We start from the raw sequence: 15,552 nt of genomic DNA on the forward strand, positions 1-15,552 counted from the left end.
CACCCAGGGAGCGCTCACAGCATCCCCCAAATGCAGTGCACACCCCGTTCAGAGCCACACCTTTGGAAACTCCCAAGGTGATGGCCAAATCCATTTTTCCACCTCACCCCCGGAAACTGGCACCTCCTCATGTCTGGACCCATGGAGGTGGCATCGTAGGTATGAGTTTCCTCGCTTTCTGTGGTGAAGATCACAGGTGTTATTCTGTCCTATACAATGCCTCACACCCAGGACACGCTGCTTCTAGATACCTAGAGGTCCAGCCACTTTTCCCTACAAAGTCATACTGTGATCGAAACTGCTAGTTGCCCCCAGTAGTCATTCCCTCCTCTTCCTTAACTTTAGAACATCCATATTATCCAAAACAGCCACGAGCCCGGTGGGGGGAGGAGGACGGCTACAAAAGTGGAGAGCTCGGCGTTTCCACGTCCCCTTCTTCCCCCATCACTGCTGCTGGGTACGGGGCGCCTGGCCCTGGCAGCCTCCCACGGGCTGCCGAAGAGGGACGCAGAGTCTTAGAGCCCCAGGTGCAGGGTTGAGCAGAGCAGGGACTGGGGAGGAGCTGAGGGTAGGACAGCCTGGGAGCTGTGGGGACCGCAAGCAGAGACGCGGCTGGGCCTCGGGGCAGATAGACATTTCCCCGGGAGCGAAGTAAGGGACCAGGGCACCTTTGATTTCTTAGCATAACATGGACCTGAGCAAAAAGCTCCTGATGCCAGGATCTGGGAATCTCCTCTCCTGAATACACTGTGGGACCCTGGCCTGAGGAAGCAGGTGACTTTCTGAAGCTCAACTACAATGTTGGTCCAAGAGGAGCTCCGGCTGTCCCCATGGCCTCCTTAGTGGAGACAGAGAGGAGCCAGGGGAGTGCCGACAGGGACCTGGCACAAATAGGTTGTGCAAGGGGCCCCTCCTGCTCCTATCAGAGCCTAGGGGCTCATCCTGGAATCCCCGCATCCCCTGAGGGCATGCCCAGACCGGTCTTGTCATTTGTGTCAACTCCTCACAGACGAGTGGACAGTCAGGAGTGAGCCAGGGTGAAGGTGATGTGAGAGCTCGCAGGGGGACTGTGAGCCGGAGGAGGGGCGGCTGGGGAGGCACCAGCGGAGAAAGAGGCTGGGGGCCTGGAAGGAGAAGCTTGGCAGATAAAGGAAAGAATGAGAGCTAATTAAAAAATGTATAGAACTCAAATGGAAAACTGATGAATTCATAAAAGTGCTAAGAAAAGATCAAGATTAAAAAAAAATCAATTACATGGGACTGAGTGAACTGATGAGGATGATTATAATTTTTGTGACTTTCTGTTTGAATAAAAAAATAAATCCCACAAGAACTCAGAGGCAAAAAATATACAAATCAATTTTCACTGCAAAGTAAAGGACCTGTTACAGTGGAGGATTACTGGACTGAATGTCAATATTATGATATAGTATGAGTGTGTTTCGTGTTTGGTAATTGCAATCATTGTTGCTTTTGTTGTGGTCATCCATTTACAAAAAAAAAAAAAAATGTATAGAGACAATACCATAGGCTGGATGTATCTGGAAAATTTTGGACTCTGTGGTAGGTAACAGGGAAGAGCTAATTCGGACTCCACATTGGATCTGTTTCTTTGATTTTAACCTTTGCTTTTCGTTGCTTTTGTTATTATAATCATACATAATGGCCTGCCTCATGGAACCCTGCCCATCTGTGAGTGGCTGCAAGAAAACGAAACTAACACATCTCCTCATGGAGGCTGGCCATTCCAGGAGATGTTTTGCAAGACTGATGGCCCTTTTACTTCACTTCCTCACCACCTCGCCCCCTCTATAAAAGAAACTGGCATCTAGACACTAGCCCACCATCTTCTCAGTCTGCCAGATTTCCAAATAAAGTCATATTCTTTGCCTCAACACCTGGTCTCCGAATCATTGGCCTGTTGTGTGGCGAGCAGAGCGAGCTTGGACTTGGTCCCAGTAGGCTGACTGAATCTCAGTAGCAATGTTCTGCTGGCAGATGAGAGTCCCCTGCCCCAGGTGGAGTTGCTGTCAGTGGGAGCTCAGTGCACAACTTCTGAGTATCATGCTCTGTGGTCAGGCTCCCCGTGGACCCAGTGTCACACCGCTTTGTGCCTCCCCACCATCTGCCTCTGCCTAGAGGACCAGAGCTGCTCTGTGCCTGTCCTGCCACTCACAGGGGAGCTTCTTCATGTCTCAGCTGGACAGTGAAGAACTTGTAGGTGATTTCTCCTCCTTCATCCCATTTTTAACCAGTTCTCTGGGTAATTAGGGATGGGGAACCTAAGAAAGAAGGCCACCTCCTGAAGAAGCAGGGAGCCTCTGTCATACTTTATGGTCCCTTTCATTAGCTTTGAGCTGAAACTATCTGCTCCTGAGGAAATTTCAGAGACCTAAATAAAAGCTTTTGTAATGAGAAATCAAAACATCATAAATCCCTCAAGCTCACTATGGACCTTCACTTTTTTTTTTTTTTTTTTTAAACATTTTAAATTTTATTTATTTATTTATTTATTTTTGGCTCTGTTGGGTCTTTGTTTCTGTGCGAGGGCTTTCTCTGGTTGCGGCAAGTGGGGGCCACTCTTCATCGCGGTGCGCGGGCCTCTCACTATCGTGGCCTCTCTTGTTGCGGAGCACACGCTCCAGACGCGCAGGCTCAGTAGTTGTGGCTCACGGGCCCAGTTGCTCCGCGGCACGTGGGATCTTCCCAGACCAGGGCTTGAACCGATGTCCCCTGCATTGGCAGGCAGATTCTCAACCACTGCGCCACCAGGGAAGCCCGGACCTTCACATTTTTTAAAAGAAATATAGTCACCCAATGCTAATTTCTTTTTTTTCCCTTTTTTCCTGAATGCCAATTTTCTAAAAGCCAAATTTTTGCTTACAGATTAGCTCTAGGTGAGTTGCCCACAAGATATATTTGTGTGTTTTTTTGTGAATTGCTAGTTGAAAAATTAGCTTGCTTCCATCTATATTAATGCCTTCTATGATCATTTTTAGGGTTAGATATATATTTGTGAACTAATTGAAATTCAAAACTTTTCTCTCCATCATTGCTATAAAATATTCAGCAGATAACTGTTCCAAAAAAATGAAAAAGGAAGCAGGAGCTCATGATGGGGAAGAAAACACATGGTCAGAGAGTGAGACCAAAGCACTGGCCTGGGCAGGCAGGAGGAAGTCTCAGGTACTGTGACCCAGGTGAGGTGGGAGAGGAAAGACCCCACATGACGACTGGACAGGGACCATCAGAGGGACACAGAGGAGCCGAGGGAATGGGGAGGACCGTGCTGAAATCAGGGGGAGGATAGTGCATTCCAGATGAAGGCAGGGTCAATGAAAAGCTACCCAAAACAGAGATTTTTATGTAGAGGATTGGGATTTAGAGTCAGGAAGATTAGAAAGAACTTTAAGGACAGAGGAAGCACATGGCTATCAGCCCAGGAGCCCTCTCACTTCTGTCGCCTGGATGAGGGTCACCTGGATGAGGGTCACCTGGATGAGGGTCACCTGGATGAGGGAAATGGCCAACGGACTGGCCTCGCTCCTGCAGGAATTTCCCTCCAAATAATCCTCTTCCCTGTCAGAGAAGCCTCGTGTGTGTGTGTGTGTGTGTGTGTGTGTGTGTCTGTGTGTGTGTCTGTGCGTGTGTTTAAATGTAAATGTTCATTTTGTTTTATTATGAAAAGAAAATGTGTTTTTGTGGAAACCTGGAAAATATGTAGACTGGAAAATACAAATAATCAGCAATCATGGCCACCGTTAACTCTAGGGATTATTGTTCTTTCTCTATTTGCACTTTTATATATCTTTGCTTATAAGATGAATGCAATATTTTATCTTGCTCTGTTCACTGATTTTATATAAGCAGCAGTTTTTATTCCTGTAAAACATGAGAGAAACTTAGTTTCAAATCTTAACCAATTTTCCTCCAGGAAGTCATACAAAGCAAAAAGGAGCACAGGACACATATGCATAGATACATACACACAGAGACATACACACTACATCTTCAGTGAATCTGGGATACAGAGGAATCCTGCAGCCTCTGAATGATGTGTGGGTATGGCCAAGGTGAGGGTCTCACACATCCTGCACGGGCAGCTGTGGATGGGGCCATGGAGAATAGCAAGGGCACAGGCACTTAGCAATGGCAAGTCTCAGGAATAACCTGCCAATACTCACTGCCAGGAGAGAGCTCTACCCTGAGTGGGAACACTTATGAACAGGACTAAGATAAAACTGGGGGTGTCTGCGGGACACTGAATTACTCATGGCAGATTGGAGTGGCAGATCTCAGGAAGCAGCATCTTAGCAAAGGGAGTGGAGCCCCTTGGAATGCAGAGGTAGGTCCCCTGGTGGCAGAGGCCAGTGGAGATACGGAGCTGAGGAGTGGGTGGGGGTCACAGGGCTGGCTTGAGACCTCCCCTGAACCACATCGTGTCCTGAGAGTCCAGGTGAAATGACTACCTGTCTTTCACTGTAGCAACAGAAGGGGGAACTCTTGAGCAGAGGAACTTGGAAAACGATCCGCCAAGTCCTTCCCCACCTCTACTGCCTCCACAGGAACCTCCTGCTAAAAGTTGGTCCGGGAAAATCCAACTTTGCAGACGTGTAACAAAAAGACATAAACAAAGAAACCATAAGACATCATTAAATGGTGTGGAAAATTGCACTGAAATTCATTCTTGCAAAAACACACAGGAGACAAATGATGCAGCAAAGAAGATGAAAAGAATAACCTCTCATCTGAACATGAATATTACAATTTTCATGGAACAATTGAAGTTATGAAGAAAGGCCACAAATAATAAAAACAAATATTTGTTTACTAAGAACCTAACATGAGACAGATCTTGGTTGTGAACATGGAGCTTTTAGTTGACCTGTGCCTGAGTCTTAGTTTACAAAGGTGACGACATGGAGGGGTCGATGCAATTGGAAATGTTTATCACTTACATTTCCAAAGAGAAGGAGGTACATCATGTCTCACAGGGCCACATGGGGGTGCGCTGGGTTTTGGGGGCAGCAGCAGGAGTGATGGGAAAACAGAGGTCACAGCCTTTACTGTGTTTTCCATGGGAAAGGAAAGACAGGGCAGGAGAAACAGTTTAGGACTGGCTAGTTTGAATAATTCCAGAGGGCTTTGGGGAATAGGGGCTGTCTCTAGTTGCCTGGTGCCTGGCCCTGGGATGGTTTAGGGGAAGGGAAATACTGGCTTGGTGTGTGAGAGTTAGAAAGGAGGTGGGGTATAGACTTGGGATTGGTTGGTTTGATAGGAAACGTGGAATTAGCTATCTCTGGGAGGGATAGTCTCTCCCCAGCCCTCAGTGGTCCCTAAAGATGTCAAAACATTGCAAATATAGGAAACAAAAAATATGATTATTACAATAGTTTACTAGGAAAGACAGACAATTAAACAAGCAGTTACAGTAACTCATGTTATGGGTGAACAAACTGGGGGACCTAAGTTAGTTTGGATGTCAGGAAAGATGTAGAAAGAATAGGATGCTCCATTTTCCTAAATATTTATTGTTCCTTTGACTTCTGTTTTGTGAATTTTCTTTTTTAAAAAATAATGCTGATTTATCTTTAAGCTCTTAGTGTTTTCTTATTGATCACATTAGATTTTGAAAGTTACTAACTCAAGTAATTTTGTCATTTCTGTTCCCAAGAAAAGATACAAATTGTGATTGGGGTTTTATTAATTATGTAGATTATTGTTTCTTTTGAAGAGAATGGTATGATTCTTCATAATTCAACTCTCCTGTAGGTCACTTTGTAGTTTTGTTCATCTGGGTTCTGAATAATTTTTATTCAGGTGATTTCTAAATATTTCATGTTTAGTGGCTGTTACATACAGGGACATTTCTGCTCATGAATTCAACTCAGAGTTTGTTAATATATAGCATGTGGTCAATTCAGAGAATTTTCTTACTAGTTCTAATCACTTGCAAATCAATTTTTTAATTTTCTAACTCTGTAATCATCTTGTTTGCAAATGATGATAGTTTTTGACATCTTTATATATATATATATATACACACACACACACTTATGTACATATGTATCTGACATATATTTTGTGTTATTTAATTTGTAAGAATTTTAGGACAAAACTAATTTAGAATGATGATTGGTGCATTACAACTTTTGTTCATTTGCAGCAAATTGTTTTCGTCATCCCATTGATACTCCTTTTACTCTAAATTTTCTAAGATCTTTATATTGAGATCTAAGATTGAATGTTATTAAATTCTTTTTCAGAATTTATTGGGACAGTTATGTGTATATTTTTCTGACTGACATTTGAGGCCTTTAAACGATAGATTCTTTGAGCTTGGAAAGAGCACAACTAAAGGACCTGAGGTGTGGAGAGGTGATGTCACTGACTCAAAGTCACGAGTGAAGGTAGCGGTAAGGTTGGGACTAGAACTCAACCCTTCCACTCAGAGATACGGCTCCCAACTGCATATAGAAGGAGGCAAACTTACTAAAAATTCCTGAGTTATGAGTTAGTTATGGTCTATGCCCATATTTTACCTTCTCAGTTTCCCTTCCTCATCGGGCCCATCGAAAACCTCAACAGAGGTCACATCAGAGATCTCATTGTTGCCCCTGAGTTCATCCTGTTGGAAGACTCTGCCTCCTGATTCTACATCTTTCCCAGGGTCTCTAACTGGACAGTATTGTGCAACGTCTGGAACAAGCATGTATGCAAGTTGTCACAGTGGGTGTTCTTATTATTTTTTCCTTCCCATTAATTATTTTGTTTATGAAGCTTAATTGTGAGAGCTTTATTTGAATGGCAAAGGTTTAAATAAAACTATATCTAACATATAATTGAGAGTGTGTTGAGCATTAATGTTTTTGTGAATTGAAAAAAAAAGACTGCTACCTGTTCCTTTTCTTAAAAACCAGAACACTTCTTTGTACACCTCTCATGCTGATCTCCTACAGGAACAGAGTGTGACAACTATTGCTTTCGTTCTTGTACACCCTCCACTATCCAGTGGCTGCCTTGCCTCTCCCATGAGCCTTAACGAATTTCTTCATCTAGCAAGGATCTCTTCCTCTATGTCTAGAGTGATCAACAGCTTTTATCTCTGGCTGTACATTATAATCAGCTGGGTATCTTTTTAAAAATATTGATGTGGAACCCTATTCTCAGATATTCAGAATCAGTGGTGTCCTGGCATCATTTTTAAAGGCTGCCTACTGAGAAACGCTGGTGCAGACTCTTGAATTTGGCTTCAGCCATGCCCCGTCTACTGTTTCTTTTGTGCTGATGGTCAGCATTACTATCTAACTTCTCAGGTGTTTCTGCTTCTCTCTCCAATTTGACTGTGAACTCTTTGAGTGCAGGGGCTAAGATTTGTTTGTCAGTATTTTTCACAGGACTGGGGCAGAGTTGGTCACAGATTAAAGACCCAGATGTGGGTGAGATTGTTATGATAACTGTTTCCTGTAGCCCATGACTTCATCCCTGTTTCCATGAGACGCTCGTGTGAGTTTTGGATGCCTTGAGATTGGGACATTGTATTAGTGGAGAGAGATGGGGCAACAGGAGGACATTCCTAGAGAGATACTTGCCAGGAAACTCTTTTCCCATCCCTATCCCAACTCATGCATTCTGAGTTAGTAGCCAAACTTACCACAAAGGCATTTAGTTCCTGGTTCTTGAAGGGAGGGAATGCAAGCTTGAAATTTAGTCATTTTCCTCATCCTTGTTATCAAATTCATCATCAACACCAACAGCAGCTTTGTCATCATTAGGCATCTATTTTCTATAGTAGATGTTTCTAGAAGTGCCTTGTGAGGAGGTACATAAATAAGTATATCTTATGAAAAGAGTTGGATACCACAGGGAACTTTCCATAAGTGGGAACATCCAACATTAAATTTTCTCATCCTAGGTGTCTATGATCTGGGGTAGAAGGAAAGGTTTTGTTTCTGTGCAGTTTCTTGCTTTGTTTTTTTTTTTTTTTTTTTGGTTTTATTTTTTTAATTATGGAAAGAATTCCTTGTGTACACTAATTTTCTTGCATGTTAAGAAAACTCACTTGTTTTCTTATTGGTTACCACAGTGTAGGTGTGCCCATGTCTCTGTGTGTGAATATGTTGAGTGTGTGTATGCGTGTGTGCACATGTGCACATAGAAAGAGAGAAACATATTGAAGGAGAAAAAGGGAGGGAGAGAGAGAGATGGTGTGGGAGGAAAGGATGGGAGGGAGAGAGACTTCTCAGAAATATTACAAGTCAGTAGAAGTATAGACAGGGCTACCAAGCCTCTCATTGTGCATTCCATGAGACAGGGCAGAATTAAAGCACAACATCAACCAAAGTCAACACTCCATACGTAAGACCATTTTATAGCCCCAACTCCACAGGCTAACCCAAGTACAATTACAAACATGCTAGCCTTTGAGATCCAACATGAGGGATTCTTAGACTAGCTGCTCTGTAAAAGATTTTGGTGCACTGTTTGAGGGAACCTATTCCCATACACAGGTTCATGGACTTGACCTAATTAAAAGTAAGGGCAATGTTTACCCCGTCAGGAGTGGACTGAAACCTGGAACGTGGTATGTTGGTAAAGTTTAACAATGGGATATCTGGGAAAAAAGAGAGGTGAATTGTTGCCAATTTCAATGATCTAAATAGTCCCATCATGTCAGATTTCAAGCTACTAAAATGATGACATTGAATGCAGAGTTAAGAAGAGATGCACACTAGTTGGCTGTCCAGTTCACCACTGGACTTGGGTTACCAGACCAAACATGACTGGACTCATTGGGAAGAAGAACTTCACGGCACCTAGTAGACCTTGCTAAAAGCTGCTGGAGCCCAAAGCAAAGGTAGGTCTAGACCCCATGTGGCCAAAAGACTCTTTCTCAGGGAGGGACAAGAGCAAGTTCAAGACAGAGGGTGGAAAGAAGGGCACTCAAGACTTCTCAAGAAAAAGAATTTTGGGGGCCACAGCACTAGAACCCTCTATCTAGAGGCCATGGGTTCCCCAAACCTTGGGCCATAGCCGAGGGAAAGGGTATGATTTACAGAATGCCACATATAGAACTGCTCCCCCAAAGCCCTGACTCTAAACTGGGAGTGGGACCCCCAGCTCAGTGTGGAAAGAACAAAGCGGAGGGGGAATGTCAGGAAGAACCTGCACGTGCTTCACTTTTTCAACAGCCACATCCTGCTCCTTCCAGAAGCATAGCTCACCTGAGCCCAGCCCTGGAGCCCATGTAAATTGTGTCCCTGCAGTTGGGACACATCCTTGGGTCCCTCCTCTGCTTGGCCTCCTCAGGGACGTGTCTATGGCTGCCTCAGACCAGGGTGAGTACTTTTCTAGAACCCAGGGGGTGGGGTGATGAACAGGATGGAGGTGAGACAGGAGAGTACCTCTGGACAGAGATAGAGTGGACTGTGGAGGAGGGGGACAAAGTGGTGGACAAGGAGAGAGGGTCGGGACTAATGTTTGCTCTAAACTAAGCAGGAACCACCTGGGAAGTGTTGTCCCTGTGATCAGATACGGGGGTGATAAGTGACCTAGGACAGCTACAGTACTGCAATGAGTGCGCTGCTGGTGCTGAGCCCATTGCTCTAAGGGAAGCTTTCCCTGACTCTGCAGATCACAAATTTATTATACAGATGTATATATACATATATATGTACTCTCTCTCTCTCTCTCTCTATATATATATATATATCAGGACATGACAGCTCTTCTACCAATTCCTGCAAAACATTTCTAGATAGATTCAAGTAGTTAGAATTGCAAAGGACTTAACATGTCTTCGAAATGACATGAGATATCCATTCTAGTATTTCAAACAGTGCTTGATTTCTTAGTTCAGCAGTCATTTATTAACCACATAAGAATCAAGAACCGCGGATGACCTTACAGGTACAAAAGTGGAGAAGTCATACTCATTGTCTCAAAGAGGTTTCTGTCACTGTGCATATTCTAGATATCCCTCCCCAACTTTGGGGAAGGATTTCAAACTAAGGAAAAATGGAATGTCTCTGGATCTTAAGTTTCTGGATCTGTTTCTATTTTGTCATTCAGATTTACTGAAATCCCACCAAGACGTCCTGTCAGCACAACCAGCAGCAGTGCCAACCCCCTCCCAAGTGCCTCCCAAAGTGTCCCACCCCTGAAGGTCCCCCCAAGTGTCCCCCCAAGTGCCCAGACCCCTGCCCACCTCCAGCCTCTTCCTGCTGTGGCCCCAGCTGTGGGCATTGCTGAAGCTCCAGGGCTGGGGGCTGCTGCCTGAGCCGCCACAGGCCCCGCAGGTCCCACCGCCGCAGACACCACAGCCCTGACTGCTGCAGCCAGGCCTCGGGGGGCTCCGGGTGCTGCGGAGGGGGGAGCGGTCAGTCCTCTGGAGGCTGCTGCTGCTGAAGTGGACCCTGAGCTAAGAAGTGCAGATTTGTGTGCAGTACACTGCCGAGGACCTTGTCTTTCTCCTCCTTCACTTGCTTCTGGGTCTGAGATGTCCAGCAGAACACTCTGAACCTGCAAAGACAGTGTGCATCCTCCCTGGGGTCCAGAAACTCAAATCCTATCTTGAATCCCCATCCATGGCCTTAGAATCCATCTCTGTGTCTACCCTCACATCCTCAGTAGATAGCCCTTAAGTCACTTGTTGTGGTATTTTCTTACAGTGTGTTCTCTGATGTAAAACAATAAGACTGGAGTTTGAGCAGCATTTTTGTCTTGAGTTGCCATTGTTCTCCCCTACCCTGTCCTCTGCTGCCAGTGGCCTTGAACCTCAGTGGCCAGAGGGGCACTCTGGCCTAAAATGGGGTGAGTGATGGTGAGAGCATGAAAGACACAAATGCTCCTAACTCTGTTTTGTCCTATGTCATCTGGGCCCTGAAGCAGCATTGATGGACCAAGTTTCAAATGCCTCTTCATAAACATAAATTCTTGTTTTCCTGGCCACCTTCAAGGCCCTAACCCGGTCCCTCCATCATGTTCCTCCTCTTCTCTATACTCATTCTGCTACTCTTGACCCACATCACCAAGGCATTCTTCCTGCCACACACACACACACACACACACACACACACACACACACGATAGAAAAAGAAAAGAAAAAATGAATCAATAAATAAAAGAAAAATTAAACATGTTTTGAAAATCCATGTTTCCTATCCACCACTTCTGTAATCAGTTTGGTCTCAGGCACATTTGGGTGTGAAAATTGCTTCTGTACTAACCTCCCAGCAAATTCTGCTTCTTTCTTCCTCTTCCAGCTTCATTAAATCCTCTACACTTTTTTTTCCCAAACACGTTCCCTATGCCACATTTATGAGCTTGTCACTTCACTTCTGAAAAACAGTGTTTTCTACAGAATAATGCACATTCTTATGCATTACTATGCTTAAGGCTCAACAGAAAATATTTCCAACCTAATTTCTAAGGTTCACCATTCATGCTGCCTCATGAAACCTCATGCTCCTGCCACACTGAACAACTCACCCTTAACAAGGTATAACTTAAACTTGTACATCTTGATGCCTTTTAGTATGGGAAGCAGATTATTGTCTGTAGTTCAGAGGTTACTATCTGTAGTCAGTGTCCAGAATATTTGTGTTCTCAATAAAGAGTAGCTTCTACTGTTATTTTATAAGCGCTTCTACTGCTACTACTGTTACTACTACTACTGCTGCTATTACTAGCAGCATTACCTGCTCTTTCCTCTATCTGAAGTACTCTTCAATTTCTTCTCCACCATCTGGATATTTTGGAGTTCTGTCCCTCCTTGAAGGCCCACCCAAAACACCATCCTTCTAGGAAGACTTATCTAGTCATCTAAGAGTTTCCTCAAGCAGGTGGATATTAAACAATCTGTCTCTACCCTCATATTGAGCAAGCTTAGCTTGTAGGATGTAATAAAAATATAATTTTTATTATATATGACTGTCCTTAAAATTTTACCCAATGAGATGGTCTTCTGATTCATAGGTGATGCCTTGGGAAGGCTTAGTGACTTTATAGCTCTTCCCAGGCAATGTCATTTTTAAGTTGCAAACCTGGTTTCAGTTTGGAAATTAGAATATCCAGTCTGAGAAACAGTCAAAATGCCAAACTTGATTTAATGGCACATTTGTCCATTTCCCTGCTCCTGTGTGCTGGCTGATCACAGAAGGAAAAGGGAGCCTGGTCCTTCTACCCCTGTTTCACACCTGATATTTGTCCTTTTCTCCCAGTTCTCTAAATGCATTTACTGACCCCTGAATGAAGATTAGGGGAAAGGAACACAGTCTCACATGTGGGTGCAATTTTCTTCCAATATTGGATGCAACTAGATAGCAGAATTTATTTTCTCCATTTGTACAACTTTTGAGATATTTATTCTTAGATATCTCATATTTTTCTTGCTATTAGATATAGTTCTATTTTTAAAATTACATTTTCTGTAAAGCATTATACTCCAATAAAGATGTGAAAGAAAATTAAAAAATTAAAATTACATTTTCTGATTCTTGTATAATATTTGTGCTTTATAATATAACAGCACCAGTCAATAAATAATATGACAGCTTCAGTCAAGAAATATCTGTTCATGCCTAAATATAGAACCACAAATAATTTTAATCACTATATATGTATTTATACATGTCACAATTTATTATAGGTATTAATATGTTCCCAATTTCTCTTATTATAAATATCAGTTTATATCATTGAGTATTCAGATTTTCATATTTTGTGATAATATCTATAGAATAAAAGCCCTAGAATTGGAATTGCTTATTCACAATGTATGTACATTCTAAATTTTAATTATTTTATTCATCAATAAATATTATCTGAATGAATGGACCACCAATTTGCCTTTCAGAATATAAGTAACACCTACTTATGTTCCATTTACAGTGGCTTTTTCCCTCCACATTTACTCTCGGTTTATAAAACTTAAATCTTTGCCTATTTAATATGAGTAAATGTATTTGTTAGGAGAAAATAAAAGATGCCTTTTTTCCTAGCTTTTTGTACATTTATTGGTCATATATAAATCTAACATTTTGTATTGCCTGTTCACCTCTTTTGTCTATTATTTTCATTGGGGTTTTTTCCTTATTAATTTGTAAAATATAGTTGCATATCAACTGTTTTAACTTATTCCTGGAATATGTGTTATAATTTTCCTCTCAATTGGTCATCTCCTTTTCAAATTTGCTTAAATGTTGCTCTTTTCCACATAAATAGTTTTATTTAGAAGTGGATAAACTTATCACATTTTCCTTTTATACCATGGTTTTGGGGACCACCAGCCATAAAAAAAACAACTATGCTTTCTTTACTACTTTGACTATGACTTAACAACGTATGTTACAAGAAAAGACTGATGGAAGAAAAAATAATCCATAAACATACTTGACACTGGTTCTGGTGCATAAAAGTAAAGTAGCACTCAGTATGAAGTTCAGGGTGATTCTAGAAAAATTAAACACTTTCAAAAATTTGTTAATTAGTTACTAGATTATAGTTGTACATAGTCAAAATAAATTGGAAAAGAAATTATTACAGTTATTTCTATAATTTTCCAATGTGGAGCATATTGCATTACTTTTGATTTGCCTTATAGTTGCATCTAGAACTCAGTCATGTTTGCTCCCAATCCCTTGATAACAGAAGACCTAGAAAGTAATCATTTGCTTAATAAAAACGCTCTTTTGAATTGAACTCCATTGACATCGCACAATCAAGGCAAGCAGACCAATCCTTATGAGGTTTCAAACCTGCTTATCACTCAGATCTAAGTCAGATTGATTGATGGTTTGGGTACCACATCTTTAGAGGCATGGACCATATGAATCCTCAGGCCAATTACTTTAAGTATCAGTGCTCTGCTCCTGAGTAAGACTTACCTATGTGAGCCAAATTGATACTATGACCACTCCCTTATAAGTAACAACCTGAGCAGGAAGACAAGAGTCATACTCAGGCAGCATAGGGCCAGACTTCTACAGGGTGATGTCTGCTAACCACATATGTCTGCATGCTCCAGGCCTTACACTGATGGACAAAGACATATGAGAAAACTATTTGTACACTCTAAAGTCCTATGCAAATGTTGGCTTCATGCTTGACAAAAACATCTATTGATTGCCACAGCATGCATCTAAGAAGGTGATTAAGGAGAATGATGACGATAATGATGATAGCTTTTGGTGTGTGTGGAATGCGCAAGGCAAAGTTCTATGAGTTTTACATATGTCATCTTATTTAATATTCCTAACAAACTTATGAAGTAGAAGTTATTAAAATCACTATTTCACAGATAAGGAAACTAAGGCAGAGAAGTTAAACAATTTGCCCTAAGTTACTTAAGCAATAAGTGTCAGAGCTAGAATTCATGCTCAGGATGTCTGGCTCCAGAGCCACAATCCTAATTTCTAGGTAATTTTTCCAAGCTCGAGTTGATTTTAAGAGGTAAATATATTTTGGAATGTGAGCTACAAACAACACACATCTAATACATACACCACACTTAGAAAACAAATGCAGACATAGACAAACAGGCATACACAGATAGACTCATTTCCAACAGCAAAGTGAAAAACCTTGGACGCATCAATATTTCTTTGTGCAAACCAAAGGGTCTGGAGCTCATGAATTAACATTGCAGGAGGAAGAAGAGTAAGGTTTGGGGGACAAAGCACCAAGGAAGAGAACTGAAAGGCAGGTACCACTAAGGATAATAAGGTGGCAGATGATAGGAGGAATTCACACCCACCCCCATTTCTATGTGACCATATTCCTATCTGGGAGCAACTTCCCTAAGCTCTGTAGAGGGACGCAGGGAGGAGCTGCCAGTCATCTCCTGTCACAGGAGCCAAGTGGGTGGCCGGAGGCAGTCCTCTCCTGCCCAGGCCCTGTGTCACACCTGAGGGCAGAGCCCAAGGCCAGGATAAAAGGGCCTCGGGGCCCGAGCACCTCCATCCAATCCTTTCCTGAGCTGCTGACGGACACTGTGCTGCGTGTGCACTGGTGCGTGTCCACTGGGAATGGGATCAGGGCCTTCCACAGAGGATGCTCAGGCCAGAGGTGAGGGCAGGGGGGCAGGGCCTTGGGGGTGGTAAGGATAGGGGGAGTTAGAGAGGGAGAGAAAATCTAGAAGTCTGATGAAGGATGAGCTGTGAGGCAGGAGAAACTGTTTGTGTGTCTGTGCTATTAGGTCTATCTTTTTGAGTTTCTCAGATTTTAGGTAAGTCAAAACTTTCAGAAGGAAGATCTTACCTTGGAGAAATCAGCTGTTTCTTCCCCAAAGCCTCTACTAGGGTCATAGCGATTTTCAAACAGTGGAGACCAGAGCCAGCATATTTGGGGTTTGATAAACACAGAGATCCATGGGCCTCACCCTCACCAAGTGTCATTTAGTTGGTCAGGAGTGGTGCCTGGTCATCTGTATCAGAAGCTGAAACTCACCTGCTAAGACGTAAAAAATGGAAGAGGTTATGTTTTGTAAAGAGTGATAACTAAGCTTAGGTTTGCAAGACCAGAAAACCTAGGTTCACAACCCAGGTTGCCTTG

This window comes from Balaenoptera ricei, chromosome 1, assembly GCF_028023285.1.
Source record: "Balaenoptera ricei isolate mBalRic1 chromosome 1, mBalRic1.hap2, whole genome shotgun sequence".
Lineage (NCBI taxonomy): Eukaryota > Metazoa > Chordata > Mammalia > Artiodactyla > Balaenopteridae > Balaenoptera > Balaenoptera ricei.